Source organism: Macaca nemestrina, unplaced genomic scaffold (genome assembly GCF_043159975.1).
Source record: "Macaca nemestrina isolate mMacNem1 unplaced genomic scaffold, mMacNem.hap1 Scaffold_119, whole genome shotgun sequence".
Lineage (NCBI taxonomy): Eukaryota > Metazoa > Chordata > Mammalia > Primates > Cercopithecidae > Macaca > Macaca nemestrina.
Genome location: NW_027257602.1, coordinates 79,677 through 107,112, shown reverse-complemented (window position 1 = coordinate 107,112; position 27,436 = coordinate 79,677). Strand labels below are relative to the sequence as shown.

Below are 27,436 nucleotides of genomic sequence, written 5' to 3'. Positions count from 1 at the left end.
AAAAAGCTTATCCACCATGATCAAATGGGCTTCATCCCTGGGATGCAAGACTGGTTCAACATACACAAATCAATAAACGTAATCCAGCATATAAACAGAACCAAAGACAAAAACCACATGATTATCTCAATAGATGCAGAAAAGGCCTTTGACAAAATTCAACAGCTCTTCATGCTAAAAACTTAATAAATTCGGAATTGATGGAACATATCTCCAAATAATAAGAGCTATTTATGACAAACCCACAGCCAATATCATATTGAATAGGCAAAAACTGGAAGCATTCCCCTTGAAAGCTAGCACAAGACAGGGATGCCCTCTTTCACCACTCCTATTCAACATAGTGTTGAACTTCTGGCCAGGGCAACCAGGCAAGAGAAAGAAATAAAGGGTATTCAATTAGGAAAAGAGGAAGTCAAATTGTCCCTGTTTGCAGATGACATGATTGTATATTTAGAAAACCTCATCATCTCAGCCCAAAATCTCCTTAAGCTGATAAGCAACTTCAGCAAAGTCTCAGGATACAAAATCAATTTGCAAAAATCACAAGCATTCTTATACACCAATGACAGACAAACAGAGAACCAAATCATAAGTGAACTCCCATTCACAATTGCTTCAAAGAGAATAAAATATCTAGGAATCCAGCTTACAAGGGATGTGAAGGACCTCTTCAAGGAGAACTACAAACCACTGCTCAATGAAATAAAAGAGGACAGAAACAAATGGGAGAACATTCCATACATTCCATGCTCATGGATAGGAAGAATCAATATAGTGAAAATGGCCATACTGTGCAAGGTAATTTATAGATTCAATGCCATCCCCATTAAGCTACCAGTGACTTTCTTCACAGAATTGGAAAAAACTACTTTAAAGTTCATATGGAACCAAAAAAGAGCCCGCATTGCCAAGACAATCCTAAGTCAAAAGAACAAAGCTGGAGTCATCACGCTACCTGACTTCAAATTATACTACAAGGCTGCAGTAACCAAAACAGCATGGTACTGGTACCAAAACAGAGCTATAGACCAATGGAACAGAACAGAGCCCTCAGAAATAATACCACACTTCTACAACTATCTGATCTTTGACAAACCTGACAAAAACAAGAAATGGAGAATGGATTCCCTATTTAATAAATGCTGCTGGGAAAAGTGGCTAGCCATAAGTAGAAAGCTGAAACTGTATGCTTTCCTTACATCTTATACAAAAATTAATTCAAGATGGATTAGAGACTTAAATGTTAGACCTAAAACCATAAAAACCCTAGAAGAAAACCTAGGCGATACCATTCAGGACACAAGCTTGGGCAAGGACTTCATGTCTGAAACAACAAAAGCAATGGCAACAAAAGCCAAAATTGACAAATCGGATCTAATTAGACTAAAGAGCTTCTGCACAGCAGAAGAAACTACCATCAGAATAAACAGGCAACCTACAGAAAGGGAGAAAATTTTTGCAATCTACTCATCTGACAAAGGGCTAATATCCAGAACCTACAAAGAACTCAAAGAAATTTACAAGAAAAAAAAAAAAAACAATGCCATCAAAAAGTGGGCAAAGGATATGAACAGACACTTCTCAAAAGAAGACATTTATGCAGTCAACAGACACATGAAAAAATGCTCACCATCACTAGCCATCAAAGAAATGCAAATCAAGACCACAATGAGATACTGTCTCACACCAGTTAGAAAGGTGATCATTAAAACGTCAGGAAACAACAGGTGCTGGAGAGGATGTGGAGAAATAGGAACACTTTTACACTGTTGGTGGAACTCTCAACTAGTTCAACCATTGTGGAAAACAGCATGGTGATTCCTTAAGGATCTAGAACTAGAAATACCATTTGACCCAGACATCCCATTACTGGCTATATCCCCAAAGGATTATAAATCATGCTGCTATAAAGACACATGCACACATATGTTTATTGCATCACTATTCACAACAGTACAGACTTGGAGCCAACCCAAATGTTCATCAATGATAGACTGGATTAAGAAAATGTGGCACATATACACCATGGAATACTATGCAGCCATAAAAGAGGATGAGTTCATGTCCTTTGTAGGGACATGGATGCAGCTGGAAACCATCATTCTCAGCAAACTACTGCAAGAACAGAAAACCAAACACCACATGTTCTCACTCATGGATGGGAACTGAACAATGAGAACACCTGGACACAGGAACGGGAATATCACACACCAGGGCCTGTTGTGGGGTTGGGGGAGGAGGGAAGGATAGCATTAGGAGATACACCTAATGTATATGACGAGTTAATGGGTGCAGCACACCAACATGGCACATGTATACATATGTAACAAACCTGCACTTTGTGCATGTATTCCCTAGAATATAAAGTATAATAAAATAAAATAATAAAATAAAAAATGTACGATGAAAATAAATGAAACGTAACACACAGCATGTGAGATAATGTTATAATACATATCTAAAAATGCCTTAAAATTCAATAGAAATTAAATAAAATCTTCTAAAACTTGACAAAAGGAAACAACAAAAATTACAGACTGGAAAAGCCTGGCTGACTGGAGTGATGTCCTGTCTCAAGAAAGAACAAACAAACACACAAACAAACAAAGGATTCTGAAAGCAGAGAATCAAACAGATATTTGTACACCATTCTTCCTTCTTCCTACTAGCACTCTTCATAGTAGGAAAGGGCAAAAACAACCCAAATGTGTCACGAATTGCTTCATCAGTTTTTTAGGATCTGAAATACTGCCTCAATTTTCAGTTACTCATTGTGGGGTGGACCTGCAGTTACCACATTTGGTCCAAAATTTTATGCTGATGAAGGTAGACCTGTCCTGCATTTTCAGAGGGACAGAATTCTGGTGTTTCTCCAGGTTCCTTGGCTTACCAGGAATGAAGATCCGGGAAGAATGTATGTGTGTATGTATGTATGTATGTACATAATTATTTCCTGTTTTTAAATTGAAAAAATATGGGATACATGTGCAGAACGTACAGGTTTGTTATATAGGTATCCTTTGCCATGGTGGTTTGTTGCACCTATTGACTCATCCTCTAAGTTCTCTTCCCTCACCCCCAGTCCCCAGCGGGCCGTGTTGTGTGTTGTTCCCCTCACTGTGTCCTTGTTTTCTCAATGTTCCACTTTCACTTATTAGTGAAAACATGCGGTGTTTGATTTTTTTGTTACTGTGTTAGTTTGCTCAGTATGATGGCTTCATCCATGTGTCTGCAAAAGACATGATCTCATTCCTTTTTATGACTGCATAGTATTTTATGGTGTAAATGTACCACATATTCTTTATCCAGTCTAGCACTGAAGGGCATTTGGGTTGGTTTAATGTCTTTGCTATTGTATATAGTGCTGCAATAAACATACATGTGCATGTGTCTTTATAGTGGAATGATTTATATTCCTTTGGGTATATAGCCAGTAATGGGATTACTGGGTCAAATGGTGTTTCTAGTTCTAGATCCTTGAGGAATCACCATACTGTCTTCCACAATGGTTGAACTAATTTACAGTTTCCCCAACAGTGTAAAAGCGTTCCTCTTTCTTCTCAGCCTCACCAGCATCTATTGTTTCTTAACTTTTTAATAATCACCATTCTGATGGGTGTGAGATGGTATCTCATGGTAGTTTTGATTTTCACTTCTCGGATGATCAGTATTGTTGAGCTTATAAAAAATACATTTGTTGGTTAGGTAAATGTCTTCTTTTGATAAGTTTCTGTTCATATCCTTTGCTCACTTTGGATGGGGTTGTTTGTTTTTTTGCTTGTAAATATGTTTAAGTTCCTTGTCAATTTTTGTTATTAGACCTTTGTCAGATGGGTAGGTTGCAATAATTTTCTCCCATCCTGTAGGTTGATTGCTCATGCTGATGATAGTTTCTTTGCTGTGCAGAAGGTCTTTAGTTCAATTAGATCCGATTTGTCAATTTTGGCTTTGGTTGCAATTGCTTTTGACATTTTTGTCATGAAGTCTTTGTCCTTGTCTGTGTCCTGAATGGTATTGCCTAGGTTTTCTTCTAGGGTTTTTATGGTTTTGGATTTTACATTTAAGTCTTTAATCCATCTTGAATTAATTATTGTATAAGGTGTAAGGAAGGGGTCAAGTTTTGGTTTTCTGTATATGGCAAGCCAGTTTTCCCAGCATCATATACTGAATAGGAGATCCTTTCTCCCTTGCTTGTTTTTGTCAGGTTTGTCAAAGATCAGGTGGACATAGATGTGTGGTGTTATTTCTGAAGTCTTTGTTCTACTCCATTGGTCTATATGTCTGTTTTGGCAGCAGTAGCCTGCTGTTTTGGTACCGTAGCCTTCTAGTACAGTTTGAAGTTAGTGTAATGCCTCCAGCTTTGTTATTTTTGTTTATGATTGTCTTGGCTATATGGGGTATTCTTTGATTCCATATGACATTTAAAATAGTTCTTTCTAATTCTGTGAAAAATGTCAACGGTATTTTGATGGGTATAGCATTGAATCTATAATGTTTGGGCAGTATGGCCATTTTCACAATATTGATTCTTCCTATTCATGAGGATGGAATGTTTTTCCATTCACCTGTGTCCTCTCTTATTACCTTGAGCAGTGGTTTGCAGTTGTCCTTGAAGAGGTCCTTCACATCCGTTGTACTCCTAGTTGTATTCCTAGGTATTTTACTCTCTTTGTAGCAATTGTGAATGGGAGTTCATTCTTGATTTGGCTCTCTGCTTGACTATTGTTGGTGTAATGGAATGCTTGTGATTTTTGCACAATGATTTTGTATCTTGAGACCTTGGTGAAGTTGCTTATCAGTTCAAGAAGTTTTTCAGTTGAGATGATGGGGTTTTCTAAATATGAAGTCATGTCATCTGCAAACAGAGACAAGTTGACTTTCTCTCTTCCTATTTGAATACCCTTTATTTCTTTCTATTGCCTGATTGCCCTGGCGAGAACTTCCAATACTATGTTGAATAGAAGTGGTTACAGAGGGCTTCCTTGTCTTGTACCAGTTTTCAAATGGAATGCTTCCAGCTTTTGCCTATTCTTTATGATATTGGCTGTATGAAATAGCTCTTATTATTTTAAGGTATGTTCCATCAATACCTAGTTTATTGAGAGTTTTTAACAGGAAGGGATGTTGAATTTTATCAGAGGCATTTTTGCATGTATCAAAATAATTGTCTGGTGTTTGCCTTTGGTTCTGTTTATGTGATCAATTACATTTATTGATTTGTGTATGTTGAATCAGCCTTTCATCTCAAAGATGCAGCCCACTTGATCGTGGTGGATAAGCTTTTTGATGTGCTGCTGGATTCGGTTTGCCAGTATTTTATTGAGAATTTTTGCATCGATGTTCATCAGGGATAATGGCCTGAATTGAGCAGGGGTGTGTTTGTGTGTGTGTGTGTGTGTGTGTGTTTACCTCGGTTTGCCAGTAGGTTGATGTGTGTGTGTGACGTGTGTGTGTGTGTGTGAATGTGTGTGTGATAGAGGGCCAAAGTAGGGCAGAGGAGGCTCCCCGGCCTGCCATGACATTGAATGTTCTGAATTCAAGATGCTCTAATGGACTGTGTCAGTTGGCCTTCAGCCAGGAGGTGATGCTTGAAAAAGACTGGCAGCTGCGGTGGTAGTGGTGAGATTTGGACTTGCCTTATGTTACCCATGGTAGGTACTCTGATGTCTCAGGGAACGGGTAGAGCCAAAGGGCTTCTAAAAGTTTCTTCTGTTATTTGTGTTAATCTACCAGGGTAGGTGGTTGAGCAAAACCAGGTGGGAACTAGGTCAGGTAAAGTGATGCTCTGGCTCTCTACATGTGGGACAAGCAGTGGCTCCAGTGGGAATTGGAAGGCAGTTCTTGGGCCACTGGGGTAATTTTCCAGAGAGAAGTGAAGCTGCCTCTGCCTCTGTACAAGGAGAGTCCATATGAAGAATGGGGAGTAGCAGCTTGGCAGTAAGCCCCATCCAGCTCCCACACCCTTGGCAAGGCAGGTCTCACACCCACAGTGTTCCACTGGGAGTAGCTAGCTAAGTTTCAAGAAGTCTGAACTCAGAGCTCAAAACTGACCCATACCATAAGCCTGTCCTATTGAGACAGCAACTGCAGCTTTCAGGCCACACCCCTCCTGATCCACCTGCAGAGCAGGGGCATCCAGCTCCTGTGCTTGTTGCTGCATCACACGTCCCACTCACCTCTCAGTTCTGGCCTGGGGAGTTTGTCCCCTCACAAGATTATATCAAACATTTCAGTTGGGAGGTTCTCTCAACCTGGGACCACCATTTGAGTTAGCTGGCAGACTTCTGGGAGGTCCTCCCTGAGGTAGAATCAGAAATGGCTTCCCTCCATCCTGCCAGAAACTGGGAACGTGCTGGAGACTCAAAGCACATCCCAATACCACTCCTCATATACTCGTCACTCTTCACTAAATCAACTCCAGCCCTGAGTAGGATTAAGGCCTTCCCCTATGGCCTAGATTGATAGGTTTCCCAATGGAAGTGTATATCTTACAGTCAGTTTATCCCCCTCTCACACCCTCGAAACCCAAAATTTTCTGCCTAGCTTATAGTGTAACCTGCATCCTGCTGCTTCTTTCAAATGGTCTGTGGCTTGTTTCAATTTTCCTGTTAAGTTCCTGTGTTGCTTCTTGAAAGAAAGTTCAGTGTGAATCTCTACACACCACTTTGTCTTTCCAAGTGCATGAGGCAGGCTAACAATGCCTTCAATCCACCATCTTGGAAAACAAAAATAACAGTTTTCTCATTTTTAAAGGTTTTGTTAAGATCTGTTAATGACTCACAAAGAAAACATATTGGGTATATTTGAAATTAGTATTTATTCATTCATGTTGATAAGTGAAAATACAAGATGGTTATCAAGATGGAAGTACTTAATATGTATATTTCAATATTCTTAGATGCAAAGAACTTCACTTTTGATGTATTTTTATTTTACGACAGTTTCATTTCAACTTAGGTTTAAGGGGTTCTTGATAATCTGACATGATAAGTGGTGTTGGAATTGGCATTAAAATCCACCATGCTCTACAGCACTTCATCCTTCTTTGGCAGGCACCAATTTGATCTACTACTTTGCAGACATCTCTTCTGCAAACACCAGACAAATTGAGACAATGACCTTCAGCAGCACCCAAACCACCTCTCACTGCAGGAAAGAAGATCCAGTGAGATCTACATAGTCCACAAATGGAATGTAAATCCATAAACACTCTTAAGTAAGAGAATAAATTTAGTATGAGCATTTTTACGTGGGAGTTTTTGAAATGGTTGCTGCTCACATGTCAGAGACACATGCAGATTAAGAAAGGTAGTAGTTCTGATCCTGGTTTGGCACAACAGTCACGGTCTTTTTGGTGGGGGAAAAGGGATGTGGGAGGGGATGGTACATCTTCATCTTTTCCTCTAGGTTTTCTCTCAGAAATGGCTGTTGCTTACCGCAGGGCAATTATGCCAGTGTCTTCTGCCAGAGTGGGTTACTGAGGGCCATGGTGGTTCCACCTTGTGGCTGATACTGATAGTCCCTTTCTGCTTTTTTTCGTTCCTAGCCAAAAAAGATGTTTCTGCAGTCTCAGGTATGCTGATTTCAGCAGTTGTTTTTTCTATATGGCTATTCAGTTTTTTTTTTTTCTTTCACTGTCTCTCTCTCTTTTTCTTTTCTTTTTTCTTTTTTTTTTTTTTTTTTTTTTGGCTTCACCGTGTTGCCATAGTTTCTTAAGTGGTCCCTTGAACCCTCCCAGTGCTATTTTGGTTTGCACATAGCTATCTATATATTTTTTCTTGGGGGAAGTATAGAGTTAAAGGCTGGTGTATCCTGCTCTTGCTCCCCCAAGTGATTTCATTCCCCCAAGCTAATATTTCAGGCTTTCAATTTATCCGTGCTTTCATCTGTCCAAACGTAAGTGGAAATTACTTTTTCTCTCCACATTTAGATTTGCTCTATCTACTTTAATTGCTAATAGTGTCTTAGTCATAGGATAGATTAGTTAGAAAAAAGTATATTTTTGACATTATAAATGATCCTTTCAATTTGTGTCTAAAAGTGGAAAATATTAGAAAGCTTAACATTTATTATTGTGTCCAGACCAGTATTTCCTCCAGATGACCTTTATTACAACAAAGATAATTTAATGAAGATCTCTCTAATGGTAAAGCTGATGGCTTTGTGCTATTATAATATCCTTAAAATAAAGTGACAGTCTAGTGGAAAGACCAACTAAAGCAAGGGTTAGGAAAAAATCAGTTATTACCTTCATTTTGGTCTCACTCTGCATTAAGAGTTTTCATTGTGTCAAAGATTTATTATTCATTAAGTAAGCAAATGTTCATTTAATAGTAAATGGATCCTATTAAAGATGATTTTTAAAATGATAATCACATTACTTTTATTCACATCTGTCTACTGATGTCATTCACAGATGAGAATGGTATAACGTTATTTTATTTTTTTCATTTTGCCACATCTTTATTTACTTAGGTTTATGCTGTATCAAACAATGTATGTGTGGGAGTAATGGGTGATTCAGGAATGCATGAGGGGGAGGTTTAAGCTCTTTAACTTCGAACAATTAAAATTAGCAACATAATATTGAAATACATGCATAACACTCAAGTGGTACTTTCAAAATAGTGTATATTTCCTCTGTTTATTTGTAGCTTTTAAACCCAGCTAGAAGTATTCTATTTCTTTTAGGCACCATAAGTCTGAAAGTCTGTAGTGAAAGCTACAAGTAGTAAATGATGCTAATTCATGTGCTCCCACCTGTGGAAGAATTGAATGTCTTAGATAAAAAAAGATGGTGCAATTGGTGTACCAAGTATCTTAGAATATAATTTGGTGGTGACTTTTCTGTTTCTGTAGCAGAGTAACGTATATAATATATCCAAGTCATCAAGTTATTTAAATATGCCTTTAAACAGGGAGAACTGAAAATAATACTGTGAATCCTGGTAAGCATTTAAAAATAATGAGGAGAATATTGCCTTTACAAAGTCAAAATTTGTCTGAATACAACCCATATAGCAATTTCATAGCAAAACGTTTCCTTCAATCCTATTAAAGTCAGAAGGAAAAGAAGAATGTCCACTGTCAATGCTGTATTAATATAGTTCTAAAAGTTTTGAACAATGAAACATATTGTAAGAAGAGAAGTCAGAGGAGACTTGAGCCCATTGTTTTTCCTCTCCTTCTATACCTCCCAAAATACCATTGGAATGTTGTAACATTTTGAAGAATCTGTAGTAGTGTCCCAAATCATAGAATACTATGAATGCATCTGAATCTGAGATATCCCCAAAAGGTACAAAATAGGTGTGACTAGAATGAAAGAAAGATTTAGGCTTTTGGCCATGACTGCAAGTGAGCTGCTCTCAAGTGACTGCTGCTATAGAACAAATATATAGTAGAGGATCTCTTTGAAACACTTCTATCCCTGAAAATGGTTAGGCAAGTTCCTAAAATATCTCCTCTTGCAAACACAAAAATAGTCTGTGAACTGGAGCTTGAGAGGTGGGCACTTTGTACTGGATAGCTGATGGAGGGGGGTGAGGGTTTCCCAGATCTTCTGGGAAGATCTGCTATGATCAGTAATGCTAATGATGGTACTACTGACTCTTGGGCCATCAGAAATTCCAGTTTGTTAATGCTGAAACTTCTATATTGAGTTAAAGCATTGAGTCAGCTTCACAGAGCAAGTCTGGATAATAGCATTCTCATTTCAGACCATAAAATGATGTCAGGTTAAGGATGAACAATGAGTTCAGTATTAAAAATGATCAGGTAAGCAAGACACCATGAATAAAAGTTAATGAAATGAATAGCATATCTAGACCCTTTAAAACTAAATATATTGAAATCATCAATGTGGAGAAATAATTAAGCAGGTGTGTATCAATTGTTTAAAGAAACAATCTACTATTACAAAGATGTAAAAACAATAGTAAAACAATATAGATGATAGAAAAAATGGGCAGGTCTGGCTGGGCATGGTGGCTCATGCCTGTAATCCCAGCACTTTGGGAGGCCAAGATGGGTGGATCACGAGGTCAGGAGTTCAAGACCAGCATGCCCAAGATGGTGAAACCTTGTCTCTACTAAAAAATATATATATACAAATTAGCCGAGCATGGTGGCGGGTGCCTGTAGTCCCAGCTACTCAGGAGGCTGAGATAGAAGAATCGCTTGAACCCAGGAGGTGGAGGTTGCAGTGAGCCAAGATCGCACCACTGCACTCCAGCCTGGGCAACAGAGTGAGACTCCATCTCCAAAAAAAAAAAAAAAAAAAAAAGGCAGGTCTGAAACAAAAAATAATTTAAAAATAATGCAGGTTATTAATGATATATTAGACACAGGTAAGAGGATAACCAGTGAAGAAAAAACTGTTTAAATGATATACCCAGAATGTAGCATGGAAACACAAGGTCTAACATTTATTTAATTCAAATATGGGGGGAGAGAAGTGTAAAAGGATTCACCATTTCAAGAGATTCTCAGAAAGAAATTAAGAAAAGGTATAAATCCATTGATTCAAAGAATATATTTCTAACAGATGATATAAAAATCAACTCACTTTAGTTAAATTATAAAACATTAAAACCAAACACCAGACCATACAAACATTGAAAAAAGGATAATTTATAATGAAATAATATTTATCTGATTATTAAAGAAAGAAAGAAAGAGAAAGATAGAAAGAAAAAAAGAAAGGAAAGAAAGAAAGAAAGAAAGAAAGAAAGGAAGAAAGAAAGAAAGAAAGAAAGAAAGAAAGAAAGAAAGAAAGAAAGAAAGAAAGAAAGAAAGAAAGAAAAAAGCATTAGTGAGGGAGAGTGAGTGAGAGTGAGTGTGTTTGGGCCCCTACTGATGATGCTAAACTATCACAAGCCCACACTCAGCCTTTCAACATTTGCTGGAGATTCACTTGTTCACTCATTCACTAAAAATGAGTAAACTAGTATCAACAAATGTCGAGAGAAAATAACTGTTAATACAGAATTGGGTACTCAGTAATGCTGTCTTTCAAGATCAAAAATAACAATATGAAATTGACAGATAAAAATTAAAATTGTTCACTACCAAGAGATCTGCAGCAAATAAAATTTCAAAGGCTACATATCAGAAAGAAAGAATTTAACCCAAAAGCTGATACTAGAGTCAACTTGGAATTCCATAAATATCACTAAACTGATGATAATAGTAACACTTTCTGACACGTGGGGATTCTGAAAAGAAGTGAACTTTTACTTTTGTTTAGAATTTAGAAAGTTATTGAAAAATGCTCTTGCCCTGACAAAGAGAATAAGCTGGATAATCTATAGATCATAGATTTCATTTTGAAACATAGAACTGAGGTCTCAAACAAAGCTAATTAACTTAAATTCAGAATGATGAAGCCCTGCTGAAAAAAGAACGGATCCACAGATGCTTTGTGCCTAGCTGAGTTGCAGCAGCAGAAGCAGGAGGAAGCTGCCCTTGATGGAGATAACAAGGAAACAAGTGAATCTCCAGCAAATGTTGAAAGGCTGAGTGTGGGCTTGTGATAGTTTAGCATCATCAGTAGGGGCCCAAACACACTCACTCTCACTCACTCTCCCTCACTAATTCTTTCTTTCTTTCTTTCTTTCTTTCTTTCTTTCTTTCTTTCTTTCTTTCTTTCTTTCTTTCTTTCTTTCTTTCTTTCCTTCCTTCCTTCCTTCCTTCCTTCCTTCCTTCCTTCCTTCCTTCCTTCCTTCCTTCCTTCCTTCCTTCCTTCCTTCCTTCCTTCTTTCTTTCTTTCTTTCTTTCTTTCTTTCTTTCTTTCTTTCTTTCTTTCTTTCTTTCTTTCTTTCTTTCTCTCTCCTTCTCCTTCCTTCCTTCCTTCCTCCCTCCTTCCCTCCCTCCCTCCCTCTCTTCCTTTCTCTCTCTCTCTCTCTCTCTCTCTCTTTCTTTCTTTGGAGTCTCACTCTGTCGCCCAGGCTGGAGTGCAATGGCGCGGTCTTGTCTCACTGCATCCTCCGCCTCCAGGGTTCAAGCGATTCTCCTGACTCAGCCTCCCAAGTAGCTGGGACTACAGGCCCATGCCACCATGCCCGGCTAATTTTTTGTATTTAGTAGAGACTGGGTTTGACCGTGTTAGCCACTGACCTCGTGATCTGCCCACCTCGGCCTCCCAAAGTGCTGGGATTACAAGCGTGAGCCACAGCGCCCGGCCCCACTAATGGTTTTTTCATGACCTATCTTGTGTGCTCCTGGGTAAGATCGGATGGAGAGCAGAACTACCAGATGCACTTTTGAGGGACAGCCATGTAGGAACTGCTGCAATTTGAGGTGAGAGCAAGGTAAAGATCTTACTGTGAGAATCAGGTAAAATCCTCTGTTACTGGGGAGTGTGTGAAGGAGCTGAGACAATCCCCCTTCACTCTCTTTTCTCACAGGTGCATAAGCAGAGGGGCCTGATGAGGTCTGAAGGCAGGGCAGGGCAGGTAGATGAGAGAAGCAGATTCTCTGTTCTTTCTTTGAGTGTGAGGCAGCTACTGCCCAAGGCTGGGCAAGGGATGGGAGCCCTGAGAGATTCTTGAGGTGCAGAGATAGAGGCTTGCTGAGGATGAAAGTGTACAGGAGAGCTAAGAGAGGCTCCAGTGCTGACCATGGCATTCTGCAAGAAGAGAAAATCTGTATGTAGTGGTTTATGAGGGAAAATCATGAGTTCAATTTTGGATATCTATGACTTTTGAAATTCAGTGTCCAAGTAGATATACCAGTTATGCAGTTGGATAATTTATTATAAGCCTGCAGTTCAAAAGGAGGTCCAAAAGGAGAATTGAAAAGGATGAGACTTGCTGAGCCCCTCCAGAGTGTGTGGTGAGGGAGAAGAGAAAAGAATCAGGCACTGAGCTCCGGAGCTCTCCAATAGGAAGTGTGATGGGAAAAGATGAGGAAGAAACAAAGGAAGCCGAAGTGGTAGCTCCAGTGAGATAGGCTGAGAATCAAGTGAATGTGCTGTCCTGGAAACCAAGTGAAGAAAGTATACTCTGAAGAAGGAAGTGATTATTTGTGTCAAATGCTGCTAATAAGCCAATTAAAGTTGTAGAGAAAAATGATCATTGGACCTAGCAATATGGAGATTATTGGTAACTTTGACAAAAGTGGTGTCAATAACATGATTGAAAAAAGGGGAGAGAGCCCAACTGGGATATATTTAAGAGACAATGAGAGGAGAGGAATTGAAGACAGAGAGTATGGACAACTCTTTTAAGATTTTTACTGAAAACTAGAGCAAAAAAATAGGATGACAGCTGGCATCAGAAGAAAAGCAAGGACATACTTAACAGCATATTTGTATGCTGATGGTAATAATTTACTAGCATAAAAATTGATGACACAGTCACAACTGATGACACATGATATAGTGAACTGCAAAAGGAAAATCCCCAAGGTACACAGCAAAGAGGGAATATAATACACAAATACATTTTTTAAAAAATGATGTGAATCTCTGAAACATCTGTTTTGACATTAACTTTTCATTCCTGCAATAGTTATTTTAAGCATGTTCTCATTTGTCCAGTGTTGCCAGGTTATTATAAAGTATATTAGACTTTATGAAAAACATTTTTTAAATTACTAGTTTTTTCTCATTCGTTTCATTAATTTATATTTTGTATTTATAACTTTCCCTTTATCTTGTTTAGGTTTATTATGCTTTTTTTTTTTCCAAAAGCCCTCAAAATGCATGCTTAGACCATTAAATTTTAGCCGGTTTAGTATTGAAAGTGATGTTACCCATTTCTGTGTGGTTACCTGTAATATACCACGAGCGGCACTTCTTGGTGTCTTTACTTATTATTAATTCACTTGTCTGAAGTTCCTTTAACTCTCCTTTCTAGTCCTAAGTTTCACTTTGCAAATCATTTTTTATTCATAGCCACGTAAAATAGAATTTATTTTGAAAAGTCTCTCATATAATTTTCACTTATTCTAGGATTATAAGTTTTCTGTTTGTCTCTTTGAATAAAACTTTCAGATTTGTCAACACTTATTTAGCAGTAGCTCCTATTGATAGAATTCCATCCATCTCTTTTGACCTAGTGAGCAAATATAATAATAAATGCTGCTGAAATTCAATCCTGTCAGATCTAACTGCCTGCATATAAATTTCCAGGTCCCACAAAGGCATCTCATTGAGGTCACATTCTGTTGTATCCTTACTTTGTATCTTGAGATGCCTTAGTGGGGCATGGAAATTGATATGTAGGCAGTTTGATCTGACAGGATTGAATTTCAGCAGCATCTATTATTATATCCACTCACTAGATCAAAAAACATGGATTGAATTATCAACAGGAGCTACTGCTAAATGAGTCTCTTTTCTATTTTTCCCTATTATAATCCTAGTGAAGCTGTAAATATTAGGTTCTTGAACCCACAGGACTGATTCTAGGATCTTGTCTGGCCAGGGATATAGCCTTCTAATCTGCAGAACCTTATAGTAATCAGCTACCAACTTACCTGGGGATAAAAGAATTGAAAAAAGAAGGAGAATAAGAAGAAGTAAATGGAGTCTCATGGCTGAAGGGCCAGCATCAATGTGGGTTGAGCCTGGAGTCTCTGGACATCGTGGGTCTGGGCCTTTTTGTGATGCTGTCTGAGTCTGTGATTTGTTCTTGGTTAGTAGAGACTAATGAAAAAAGAATAACTAAATCTCCCACAAGAAACTTCCAGGGACACACAAGTATATAAATGTGGTGATATCTCAATGGATGAGAAAGCAGGTGAATGCTATTTATTTCCAAAAGACTCAGGATGTCTTATTGTCACCTGCTTTCTTTATTATTTTCAACATGCACATGCAATAATCATTGCTCTTACTTTAAGTATAAAGTATTGTTTGCCAGGCAATATAGTAGGAACTGAAGTAAAATTGTTATACAAAAACTGTACGTAATTAATGGATATAGTTTGGCAAATTTGCACATATATATTACTCTTGTTACCACAACCAATATCCAGGTAATAATATACCCATCACCTCCAAATGTTTCCTACGTCCCTTTATTGTTGTTGTTGTTGTTGTCAGAACCCCTAAGATCGACCCTCTTAACAAATTGTTAAATACAAAATACCTCAGTAATAACTATAGGTACTATGTTTTAGAGCCTATCTCTGTAATTGACTCATTTTGCATAGCTTCAACCCTTGAACAATAACTCCCCGTATTGCTCTTTCCCACTCAATAAAATACCAAACTCTTTCAAAGCACATTCTATATAATCCACTTTATGAAGCTTTTTCTAACATTCTTTTGTCTGCTCTCCCTCAGTAAAGGGAACTACTAACATAACAATTACCTATTTTGGATTTTTGTGTCTCTTACATATATTCCTGCATGAACCCATTTAACACTTTATCTCCCATTATCTTAATATGAAGTAAAATAAAACTTGAAATGATTTTAAAAATGAAATCACAGAAGGGCTTTGTAAAAGTATGATGTACCATTGCTTATTTGTAAGAATTCAAGTGACATTAGGGGTTTTAAAACATCTTTTGTTTTGATTGGTTCTTTGCTTGTAACCTTGTGTCTTGCATATTGTGGGCACAGGGTCTTTCCCAGCTATTTGCTTGGGGAAGATTAGTTAGAGTTACAATGAACACCAAAGGCTATCTTGTCTAGTAACTTACCTTCCAGATGAGGAAATGAGCTGAGGGAAAGGAAGAAACTTGCCCAAGATCACCCAGTGATCAAGTGAGGAAGGTGATAGGGACAGCACTAACGCTTGGTATTCTGAGCCTCATTCTATTTTCCACTCTTGCCCCTTCTCTGTTTCCTCCTCTCTTCCCAGCCTTCTAAAGAAAACTTTGCAGTTCTGCTGCAATGTCTACCTAAGGACATCCTGAGGAGACCCCACTTTTCCTTAGACTGCTTTTTTAAGCACTGTCCTGCATTTTCTTCTTCAGTCTTGTTGCATCCCATTTTTGGCTATAAGTAATGCTTCTGCTGGGCTGTTCTATCCAATTAGTTTTTTTCTATTTTCATTGAGTGAAAATTAAAACAACAAAAAACATGAGTTTATCTAAATTTGGAAGTTTTAAAACTTGATTAAAATTTCCTGGGGATATGGAAGTAAGACATAGATTTTAAAATATTTTTCATTTTCAAAATTAAAAATCAAACCCATATGTTTAGCCAGGGTGACTACTCGATAACTACTAATCAGATGGGTCTTCAGTAATGCCACAAGGTTATTACTCTTATAAATCAATTCCCTGGTGTTTCGTGCTACTGAGTTAATACAATTTGATACGGTATCACCCTTAACCAGGCTTTGAGGAGTCACACAAAGGAACAGCACAACAGAACCATAAGGTGGGATGTGTGGGGAAACCGAGATGTAAAACACAGCCTCGACTCTGACATTTACTCCACTGTTGGGAAAAGTACTTCAATTCCCAGGGCCTTAATATTTTCCTGTATAAAACAGGAAAAATAGAGCCATCTTTAAGGTTTTGTCAAATCTTGTTGCTGAGTGATTTTAGTGTCTGCAGCTATCCTCTCTGCTAATCACAACAAGGTTAACTAACTGTTCTTTTGTTTAAAGATATTTTTGCATTTGTTTACAAATACTTATTCTTCCTTTCACAAAAAAGGAAACATTTTAAAGATAATATACAAGATGTTCAGAGTCCCTTACATATCAACTCTTCACAATGTGGTAGAGTAGCTTAACCCCATTCCTAAGAGTATAGATTCAGATCAGCTTGTATGTAATTAACCCCCAAACCTATGTGGAGTGTGGGATAGATAATATATTTCAAACACATGAAAAGGCACACGCACATACACACATACAGACACGCACACACACACAGTATTACCAAGGCAGAGGTGCAGATGAAAATATTGGATAGACAGCTCAAAACTCTTAGTATTAAAATAATCCTAATAATAACTTTCCTTCCAAAGTCACCACCGACAATCAGATCTCTTAAAAGTTGGTGCCTTAGGTTTGTGAACTTTGTGTAACTTTTGACTTTCTTATTTGGTTGTATGCTATTTATCTCATAGAAAGAAACTTCTTCTTCATCCTATGCCAGTGCTGTATTGTAGGGGTTTGTGGACGTTTTCCTGGTCTATAGCAATCCAGGTTACTGGCCTCTGGCTTCTTAGGAGCAAGGCCATCACATGCTTTTGTTCTTTGCTTGCTTCCTTGTAAGGGCCCGACATACAGTGGGTGCTAAACAAATGTTTGGTCAACTGAACTCATTTTCCACCTCCGTTCTCTTCCACTTCAATCTCTCCCTTTTACTTCTTCCAGATTAGTTTTCCCACAGCAAAATGGGAATTGTCCAAAAACTGTCCTTCATCTTTACAACTTGAAGGATTCATTACCCTAAGCAGTCCTTCGATATTGACTATCACAGACTAGATAAAAAGTCTGGGTTCACCAAGAATAGGCATGTGTGCCATTATATTTTCTGTTGAAAGCTTTGGAAAGTGTCTTTTAGCAAACAACATAAAGCATAGAGTTTGACCGTTCTTGACAATGTAAAAGGATCATCCACATTCTCACATGTCCATGGCTACTTTCCCACTCCTTCCCCAACCTTGAAATCCTGAATTCAAAAGAAAACATAAGAAGATAGTATGTCTCATGTAAGGCAACAGGTTGCTTAATCTTTCTTGCCTATACACATTCAAGAGCTCCAGAAAAATTTCTGAGCTACTTAGGATGCCTGATCCTCTTCTTGGGTAAAAGGAATAAGTCCTACATGTAGTCACCAAAACCAAGTCTGTTCAAGGGGCCTTATACCTGTGATTCATGATTGCATGCTAAATGTAGAAGGATATGCTGTGTTGCAGGGCCATGTCTGGTCATTGTTTAAGTTCTACTTTGGAGGACTAGTTACTGAGAAGGAAGAGGGAATGATAATGTTAGAAATTGGAATAAAACTTAAGGGGAAAAATCAAGTACAAGGGACCAACAGTACTGAGGGGCAATAGGTTGAAGATTTCTTTGATGATTGTAATATTTTCAAGGAGACCTCCATGAATCCTTCCTGGCTGACCCCAACATAGCTTTGGCATAGCCCTTATGCCAAATGTCTTAGGCTAACTAACTTTTCCTAAAGAAAATAGAGGAGTTATGGAGACCAATATTTAGTAGAATAATGCCTGATTATCTTGCTTTTGAGGTCTAGTAACTGCTAGTAAACTTGCCTAATTAATTCACATTTATTTATTTATTTATTTATTTATTTATTGAGACGGAGTCTCGCTCTGTCGCCCAGGCTGGAGTGCAGTGGCCGGATCTCAGCTCACTGCAAGCTCCGCCTCCCCGGTTTACGCCATTCTCCTCCTCAGCCTCCCGAGTAGCTGGGACTACAGGTGCCCGCCACCTCGGCCGGCTAGTTTTTTGTATTTTTTAGTAGAGACGGGGTTTCACCGTGTTAGCCAGGATAGTCTCGATCTCCTGACCTCGTGATCCACCCGTCTCGGCCTACCAAAGTGCTGGGATTACAGGCTTGAGCCACCGCGCCCGGCCAATTCACATTTAGAGGTAGAGTAACGAGGGTTTCAAGCACTTGAAACACCACTGACTTCATTTCACGTGAGAGTTCTTATGGAGAGCTAATGAACTAGGAGGCTGCAGGTCTCTTGGCCAATAAGTCTTCTAGATTTCCTGGGACTCCCTTTTCTGGTCATAGGTGATTTTGCTTTTGCTTTGAGTATTATAGCACCATAAGGTGTCAGACACTCTGCTCTTACCAAGGCTTACCGAAAGTTTATCTTGTTATTTGGTAGAGTTTGGCCCGTTAAAAAGAGAGAGAGAGAGAGAACGATAAAGAGGAGGACAGCAATCCTCACTGCTGAAGGAAGAAGAAAGCTTGGCTTTATTTCCAGTAGGCAGAAAAAACTTCCCTCTGTAGCTCTCTAGCACCAGTGGAATGTCTTTGTTTGGATAATAAGTGTCCTTTCATACCTCATTAGGCATATTCACAGACAGAGATGTACTATGCACGCAAAATCACCTTCATGGGATGACTGAGAAAGTCCATGTTTTATTGGACACTAAGTTCGTTAGAACGATTTGGGTGCAGTTTTGATCAGAAAACCTTGTTAAATGGGAAAATAAGTTACAAATATTTTGGCAAAAGATTAAGGTTTATGAACAACCAACCATTTATATTAAGTTACAATTAATTAGGCCATGTTGAGAAACCATTTGGTTTAGTTAACGATTAAACATTTTGTTAGTGAACACTTCCCAGACTTTACTAGCCCTGCTAATCCCTGCTTTGCTCCTGGTCTGAACCCCCACAGTGCCTTGTTTATGGTACAGTGCCTACTGCTTGTATGCTAGATTAGTGAATGTATAGTTGCCTCCTCTACTACTGTGTGAGCTTCTTGTTTGCCAGGACAGGGCTATATTCCTCAGAGCTGAGGAGAGAGTTGAATCATGTGGTCCTTTATTCTCAAATCCTCTTCAACAAGTGAAGCGAAACAGGACAGTGAAAGGCCACTGCACATGGAAGCAGGAGGTCTGGATTTGGGTTCTGAATCTCTAGATCTATTACTAACTGGAGGTATGGATAGAGTCAGGAAAATTTTCTTCCTTAAGTCTTGATAGCACCTATGTAGGTCCAGATCTGTTGGGATTCTCAATAATTACTGTGCATGAAATCAACTGAAAGTTATTTTGCAGTGCAGAATCTTAGCCCCATTCTATGAAATGTTTACTGTTTTATAAATTGATAAATAATTTTTATTAGACAATGTAAATTTCCTTACTTGCACCAACATACAAAAATATTGAATAATATTAGCAGCAGAATCTTTTAACAAAATAACTATGTATAGCTATTAAACCACTTTGTTTCACTGCTTTTTATTTTCTTTTATTTATCACCATTGTTTTATTTATAAACATTGTTTCTGCTCATAAGGAGTGTGTATTCTCTACATGTTTATAAAATTAATGCCTGAATGAAGTTGCTTAAACAAGGCAGAAGTTGATTTCTTTGTCACTTAAAATTAACCTGTAGTTACACCATTCAGGGCTAGTACAGATACTTTCTAATGTCATTAGGGATGCAGGTCCCTTCCAGGTATCTGCTCTGCTATACTTTAGAAAATACCCTAGTTTGGCTGCTAAATTCCCACCTATTATTTCTGAATTCTAGACAGCAGGGAGAAAAAAGGCGTGGGAGAAGGGCAAAGGAACATCTACCCTTCCTTTTTAAATTATTTAACCAACCCCCCCTTAAAAACACCTTGTTGAGATACGAGTACATTAAAAAAGCTGTACCAATTTAATATGTACATCTCAGTGAGTTTGAGGATAAGGATACATTCTGAAAGCATCACTACTATCAAGATTGTAAACATAATCATCACCTCCTGAAGTTCTCCCTCCCATCCGAATTATTATTTCTATTAGTAAGAACAATTAACATAAAATTCACCCTCCTATTATATTTTAAGTATGCAATACAGCATTCATAGCTATAAGCACTATGCTGTAGATTAAACCTCCTGAACTTATTTATGTTTGTATATCTAAAACTTTATACTATAATCACACCTACTCATTTACCTGCACCACAGCTCCTGGCAACCTCCAGTCTACTCTCTGCTTCTGAGTTTATTTGCGATTTCAAATACAAGTGAAATCTACAATATTTGTCATTCAGTGTTTGGTTTATTTCACATGACTTCATGCCCTTCAGATTCATGGATGCTGTCACAAATGACAGGGTTTCATTATTATATAATACTGAATAATATTCCATTGTGCATACATATATATATATATAAAACGTTAATTCATCCATCCGTGAATGAATAACATGTGTGTCTTCTTCATATATCTTGACTATTGTGAACAGTGCTAAAAAGAACATATGAGTACAGATATCCCTTTTACATACTGATTGCAATGACTTCATATATATATATATATATATAAAATAAGTGGGATTGCTGGAACAAAATGATATTTTGATATTTTTATTGTTAATTTTTTGAGAAACCTCCATACTATTTTCCAAGCTGGCCATACTAATTTACATTCCCACCACCAGTATACAAAGGTTCCCTTTTCTCCACATCCTTACCAACACTTGTTATCATCCATCTTTTTGATAATAGCTATTCTAACAGGTGTGAGGTGATATTTCATGGTAGTTTTCATTTGCATTCCTGTGATGACTAGAGAGGGTAAGAATTGTTTATATATATGTCGTCCATTTGTATCTCCTCTTTTGAGAAATTCCCACTCATATCTGTTTGTTCATTTTAGTTTTTTAATTCTAATTTTATACACAGAGGATACATGTGCAGGTTTGTTCCATGGATGTATTGTGTGACGCTGAGGTTTAGAGTATGAATGATCTCATCACACACATAGTGAACATAATACCCAATAGACAGCTTTTAAGGCCTTGTACTCAACCCTCCCTCCTCCCTCTAAGAATCTCCAGTGTCTATTGTTTCCATATAAGTGAGAGCTAAACAATGTATAACCCAATGTTTAACTCTCACTTATAATGGAGAATATGTAGTATTTGGTTTTCTGTTCTTGCGCACAATACCACACTGGGCTAATTTTTGTATTTTTGGTAAAGACGGAGTAGCTTCAGCATGTTGGCCAGGCTGGTCTCAAAATCTTGAGCTCATGTGATCCACCCACCTCACAAAGTGCTGGCATAACAGGCATGAGCCACTGAACCTGGCTTTTCTAATTTTTTTTTAGCTTATATTAGGCTTGTCTGTTCTAGAATTTTGTACACATTTGTTTATATTATAGGACACTTTTTAGCTTAGCTTTCTCCACTCAGGGTGAGAAAGATTATATTGATCCAAGATGTTGATTAATAGAGTGGATTATCCCCCGTTTTTGCCCAATATTGCTCTATAATATGCATATAATTTGTTTATCAATTTCCTCTCGATAGACACTAGAGTTGTTCCCAGGTTTTAGCTATTGTTAATAGAACTCAAGGACATATTCTTAAAATAAAAAATTTCAATCCAAAATGTCCTTTCCTTTTGACTCTCCAATATTGTGTCAGGGTTACATTTTTGTTGTCATGAAAATCCAATTACATTGAACAAGATGTGTTTCCAGAATCAAGGTTCGGTATATGTGTGGTCTAGCTGTGTCCCTAGAATGTAGCCCTTATTAGTTTTATTAAGCATTTTCCTATATAAATTGAAATCAAGTAGAAGATGCATTTTTCCACAGTAGGAGAAATAGAACAGTTTAAGACTTTGGAGAGATAGCAACTTGCTCCTTGCCTGTGCAACCCACCTCAAAAGATACAACTCTTCCAACTTTTGGTTTCTGGTGACTTGTCCAAACAATTAGATGTGAATTGACCTTATTCCCCCATAATACTACAAGTCGATCTTCTGCACCTGGCCAAATACAGTATAAAATTGATGGGCATACATTTCTTTTGTTTTCATGCTTTCTATTTAAAGCTATTCTCTTTGGCTGGGCACTATGGCTCATGCTTATAATCCCAGCACTTTGAAAGGTCGAGGTGCATGGATCACTTGAGGCCAGAGGTTTGAGACCAGCCTGGCCAACATAATGAAAGCTGTCTTTCTGAAAAATACAAAAATTTTCTGGGCATGTTGGCACATGCTTGTAATCCCAGCTACTCAGGAGGCTGAGGCAGGAGAATCGCTTGAACCCAGGAGGCAGAGGGTGCAGTGAGCTGAGATCGCGCCTCTGCGTTCCATCCTGGGTGACAGAATTAACCTTCATCTCAGAAAAATAAAAAGCTAATCTATACTTTTCTTTTGTTCCATTATTAGAATGTAGGAGATAATAAGGCAAAACTATTGTGGGTGTGTGACTGTGTATCTGTAGCACCTAGAATAGTGCCTAGCCCATCACTTGTGTTGAAAAGTGAGAGAACCTTCTTAATATAACTTTTCCACACTCTAGTTCTGAATTTAAAGACAGAAAAAGATAGGTTAGCAAATATAGGTATCAGTTATTTCTATTGACAGATCATTTGGAGAACAAGTTTTTGGATGTGGGAGAATAAAGGTCCCTAGCTCTCCACCCCAGAAATAATTTTGCTGATACAAAAATCAGTCAGACATGGTGGCACATGCTTATAATCCCAGCTACTTAGGAGGGTGAGGTGGGAAAATCACTTGAACCCAGGAGGCAGAGATTGCAGTGAGCCAAGAGTGCCCCACTGCACTCCAGCCTAGGCAACAGAGAAAGACTCTGTCCAAAAAAAAAAAAAAAAAAAAAAAAAGGTTGTTACTATATAGCAGATAATTTTATTGTCATCTCATTTAAAATTGAATAATACATTTGAGTCGAATTCTTATGCCTGCAGAGACATTTGCCTCTGGCTTAAAATCACTGGCTCCAGGAGGAAACTCCACCAGAGGGCGTCGAAAGGATTTCATAGTCTCTAAGTTATCTTGGTAATTCTTCAAATAATTCCTGGCAATTCTGTTAGGTCTTGAACTTCACTTACTTCTTACATGTTTAATAAAAAGAAGTTCAAAACATTGCCATGGCTGTTGAATTCCCACAGGCTTGTCTTCCTTTTAAAATTCATTACATGGTTTGTACTCTTTTGCAAATATAATACATAAGTTTGGAGGTGGATGCTTTCAGCCATTAAGTTCAAAAGTACTGCTACATGGGCCGGGCATAGTGGCTCATACCTCTAATCCCAACCCTTTGGGAGGGCAAGTTGGACAGATCACAAGATCAGGAGATCGAGACCATCCTAGCCAACATGGTGAAACCCCATGTCTACTAAAAATACAAAAATTAGCTGAGTGTGGCGGTGCGCACCTGTAGTCCCAGCTACTTGGGAGGCTGAGGCAGGAGGATTTCTTGAACCAAGGAGGTGGAGGTTGCAGTGAGCTGAGATCACACTATTGCACCCCAGCCTGGTTACAGATCAAGATTCTGTCTCAAAAAAAAAAAAAAAAAGTATTGCTACATGGACATCCATCACTCTGGCATCTCTGCCATAACAACTGAGTATCGAGAATGTCTGTTAGTTTCTTTAACTCCAAATTTGTGTTGTGTCCCTTGGTCTCCTGTCATACCATAAAGTGTATTATTTACAAAAAAGATAATTTATCTATAGTTATTTCCTCTCAGTATGCTACATCCTTTTAGAATTTAAACATAGTGTCTCCCAACCTGAAATTTGATTTTTGAAAAACCAGAAAAATGTTTTTGGACACCTTTTATTTCCAGCTGTTTTCATCTTCATCTCCTCTCCTGAACTCAAGTTGAGGGTAAAGTTCATTCATCAAAATTTCTCCTCAACTCACAACAACCTCATCCCACTCCAATATGATTTTTGTCCCCATGAATTGATGCACATAATTCTTGCTGGCAGTGGTAATGTCCTAATAAAAAAAATCATGAGATGGCATCAGACTTTACCTTATTTTCTAGCTCAGCAGAATTTGATTCCTGTCTGATAAGGAAACCATATTTTCCCTAGAAACTTTTCACTTTTGTCACAGGTTTGGTTCCCAGGGAGCTGGATATAGATGAAGTTTAGTGTGCAGGATGTTTATTAGGAAGTAATGTCAGGATCCACATCTGTGGAAAGGATTGGAGGGAAGCCTTATGTGCAAAGGGACAAGTCTAATGGCAATGCAGCCTGACTTTGTCAACTTCTTCTGTTCAGCTAAGAAGACCTCCCCTATTTGTCCCATTTGAATCAAATGGCAAAGCCTATGCATCCCTTGCCTCCATTAATAATTGTGTGCTTGCCACTTGTGGAGGGTGAGACTTTGAAGCAGGTGGCTTTCTGTGGCTGAAGTAAACCTTAAATGTGCTGGCAACGTTTTCCAAAGAGACAGAGAATGGCATCTGCCATGTATGTTGCCCCTTTCCAAAGAGGAAGCAACAAGGGTAACGTCCTCCAATGGCTCTGTATGCAGATGGGTGGACAGTAATGTCTGTCCCTCCTGTGACCTAAGAAGAACAGAGGACAGACATGCAGCCAGGCAGTTAGAGGTGACACAGTGTTAGGAGAGAAACATCTGTCATAAGCAGTGCTTCTTTGAATCTGGTGTGACACAAGTCTTGCATCCCTTTCATGGACTCCATCCCCATTATCCTGCTATCCTACCTCATGAAGGTGAGTGGGGGCTGGATGGTGGGCAGTCCCAGGACGAGATAGACTTTGCCTGCAGTGTTCCCACAAGAGTTCCAAGGTAGCCCAGGTGGTCATCCATGAACTTTGTATTTTCCTTATGCTTCTTGTCTTTTCCTTTGAGGAACACGTTTCATTGGACTCTGAGTCCAAACAACTCATGTATCCCTATATCTTCCCATTGTCCTTCACTTAAGGGAATCTCTAATCTCTAATGCCTTTGTTTTATTTTTACTATCAATATTATAATAATTAACATTGTCGTTATTATCTTCGTTGTTGATTTTCAGTTATTTTTATTAATGGAGTTAATATGAATTATTCTTTTGTGGCTACTTACACCAAGATGAAGATAATTTATTAGTTCAGGAAGAATCTGCATTCTGAAGGTGAATAGAAGTTCACACTACAGATGGGCAGACACATGTCCTCCCAATTCCTGATGGACCTCCTAGTGCCTCCTAGACCTAAGGGGTCTCCTGCAATGCTCCAAGATGCCACCAAGGCAGGAATCCCCTTGTGCATGCCTGAGAGCATCCAGGATGAAGTGAGGCTCTGGAAAAATGCACGAGTTTCCACATAATCCCCAAAAACCTTACAGGTGAACTGGATGCCACAGAAACAGGAGTGGTCATTGACACAACAAAGTCACCAAAATTGTTTTGAAGTCAATTAGGAAACCCAGGAATCACTCTTACTGCCATTAAGTGGAAGAACAGGAGCGTGTGAATGGCATCCCTGTCCTGCCTGAGACTCCACAGATATTTCTATGTGGCTTCAGGTACCAGGAATCTCTGTGATTTTCAGAAAGGCAGGGACAGCTTATGCCAGCCCATCCCTCTGCAGAATGTGCCCCAGCAGATCAGAGGCATGGAACCATCATTGACTGCACGAAGTCTCAAGGGCAGCTTTCCAGACTTGCCTGTGACTCTAGGTAAGTTCTGAGTCCACGTGGGTGCCGAGGAAATGTTAATGATGACCTGGAAAGATGGGACAAGCAGACACCACCCCTAAACAATCTGCAGGATTCCAACTTCAACAGGAAGTCAAAGACCAGCTCATGCCACACTAGTGCACCTTGAGAACCCCTGGATGCAATGCCGCTCTGCAGAGAGTTCAACAAAGAAGTGGCTGGGAATTTTGCATTCTAGGCTGCATTTTACAGTGCTTCTGGACACGTGATCAGAAATTTAACACTGGCATATCTAACTCTGATATTTTTCACAAAATGGTTTTCTAAAATGAGGTAATATAGACAAAATATAATATAACCATATGTATTATATGCCAAAATATGCTTCACTGGCATCAAGTAGATTCACCTTGAAATACAATCTAGGACAACCTCCATCTTCAGAATATTTTCTTTTCCAGAGTGAAACTCTCCCACCAAAAACCAACAACATCACAGGTTTTTGCCGCCAACAAACCGACAGAAAGCCAATACATTTATTCTACCACTGTGAAATGGACTGCGGTGCAACACATACGTGCGAAGCCCCACACGAGGCATCGCGGTGAACCAGATGGGGACTCGTGGTGCAAGCAACGCTCCCCACGTGTTAGCGTGCGTGAGATTCACTTGGAGGAATTTGACTAGGTGCGTGTTGGTAGAGTGGGGCTGAGGTTCTCTTGCCCCTGTGGATGTTTAAGAAGTCACAGGTCCTGCGAAGACCTGCGGTCCCCTCAATCAACTCTGTTTCAGAGACATAATGACTTGGATTGCTGACAAGTCAAGAGATTTTCAAGCCCTTGGAAAATCAGTTACACACAAATACGGAATGAAAGTCAAAAGAGAGTACGTCATCTTTTTGAGAATTTTATTCACTTCAAAACAAATTAAACACGCCTATTTCCAACGGCATTCCAGAGCCCAATTTTCCAGGCTGAGGAAACACCTGAAGAACGCTTTGCGCAGAACGCTTCACAGCGTCCAAAACACTGCTGTCAGGGCGGGGCACAGCTGAAGGCCTGCATCTCTCAGCGTTCTCTAACTGTTCCCTGAATCAGTCATCTGGAGAGCAAACACACAGTCATTCCCCAGTTTCCTACTGACATCACAGCTGAAGTCTGACTCCCGCGCGTCGCCGTCACCCAGTTTCTGAGGCAACGACTCACTGGCACAGAAGCTTCTGGTGGCGGGTTTCCAGAGAGCCCTGCAAACTACGATGTCCCTCACCAGAATTTGATGAAGCAGAGTCTCTGCATCTGGTCCCTGCCTGGCCTGGGCTCCAACATCCACAGAAGCACCACAGCTGGGGAGCTTGGGAGTCACCACACACAGTCTGCTCTCTGCTCTGTG

General features: G+C 38.9%; 1 long non-coding RNA gene across 1 annotated transcript in view; it reads left to right on the top strand.

The window, feature by feature from the left end:
* Positions 1 to 27,436, top strand: part of LOC139361253 (uncharacterized) — a 63,995-nt gene that overhangs the window by 31,032 nt on the left and 5,527 nt on the right. The window lies entirely within an intron of this gene.